The sequence below is a fragment of the Trichechus manatus genome, unplaced genomic scaffold (assembly GCF_000243295.1).
Source record: "Trichechus manatus latirostris isolate Lorelei unplaced genomic scaffold, TriManLat1.0 scaffold00014, whole genome shotgun sequence".
Classification (NCBI taxonomy): domain Eukaryota; kingdom Metazoa; phylum Chordata; class Mammalia; order Sirenia; family Trichechidae; genus Trichechus; species Trichechus manatus.
In genome coordinates this window covers 23,179,312-23,180,873 of record NW_004443950.1, presented here as the reverse complement: position 1 = coordinate 23,180,873, position 1,562 = coordinate 23,179,312, and positions in this window count along the sequence as shown.

Below are 1,562 nucleotides of genomic sequence, written 5' to 3'. Positions count from 1 at the left end.
CAGGACAGCCTCTTCTCAGCCATGCCGCCAGCACACCTCTCTCTGGCTCCTCGGCCTCTGCCCTGCTTGGGCAAGTGCTACAAAGCTCCTTTAGCTCCGCCGATAAGTGCCCAGAGGCACCTGACTCCTCCAGTAAACCTAGGCCCGAAGGCACTCAGCCCTGGCTCCATGGGCCAGCAAAGCTAGCTCTGCCAGTTACCCAGAGGCGCCCTACTCTGCCAGCAAGCCTCCTGCCTGAAGTCTCTGCTCTCTCACTCTGTGTGCCATCCGCACAATCCTTGTTCTGCTTGAGCCCATCGTTGCAGCCACTCACAGCGACCCTTACAGGCTTCTCAGATGGCATCTCTGTTCTCCAGTATGTGTCTGCTCGTCTCTGTGTCTGTGCTGCTCTTCATATCACTCAGAAGTGATTCAGTTTAGGGTCCATCTTACACTGGTATGACCTCAACTGACTGGTTACAGTACATTAAATTGCATTATGGAAGGTGATTATATTAGATTGCGTTATGGAAGGTGACTACATTACATTAGATTGCATTATGGAAGGTCATTAGATTACATTAGATTACGTTCATGAGTATAGGGGTTAGGATTCCAGCACGTGTTTTGGGAGGATACAGTTTAATGCATAACAGGAAGTTGCCACTCATAGCAAAGTTCTATTCCCCTGTGGAGCAGGATGTGGAATTCTGCTGATCCAAGTCCTGATGCCTTTCGGGGCCTCAGTGTCACCATCTGTCACGTGGAGCCATTGGTCTAGATCGGGGTTTCCCAAAGTGGGACCCTGGAACTGCCTGCGTCAGAGTCAGCAGGGGTTAAAAGCATTGAGGTCCCTGCGCTGCGCCTCAGACCTACTGACTCAGCCTCTAGGGATGGGGCCCCGAGAGCTGCATGTTCACCTCAAACCCAGCTTGTTGTCCTGTCATTGACGTAAGGACATGGACTCCAGATGGCATCTGAAGTCTCTTCCAGCTCTGACGTCCTGACTGTGACTCTAAGCTTTGGAGCACTCACGGCAGCATTTCCAGGATGCTGGAAAAGACCATCAAGTGACTGATCTCTCAGGTTCTGAAGAGTAACCTGAACATTCCCGCCCAAAAGTCATAAATTATGATAAAAAGCTTTTTTCCTGGACAATGGTTTTGGTTTTAATTTAGTTTGCATTTCTTAGCTATAACGCCTAATTAAGACATCTGTTAAATGTCTATAATATTGATTTAATAGAGGAGGTTCCAATAGAACAGTATTGGAATTGTCCATTTAATTAACCTCATGGGCCTTTAATGGATGTCTTAAGTAGACATCATTAACAAGAGCGCTAGACAAATTAGAATTGGAGTCAGTAACGTTCTTGGTAATTTTTCCCGAGCCGTGAAGGACGAGCGTTGCTAAGTAGACAGATGCAAAGATGGCGCGCACAGAGGCAGGGCAGCAGCTCGTGTCCCCGGCGGAGGCCAGAATCAGCAAAACCCCAAGCGGGGCTCAACCACTGTCTGTCCTGGTCAGCTTTGCCCAGAGAAGACGCTGCTCTCCAGCCTGCCCCTGCATACACGTTTCACAGA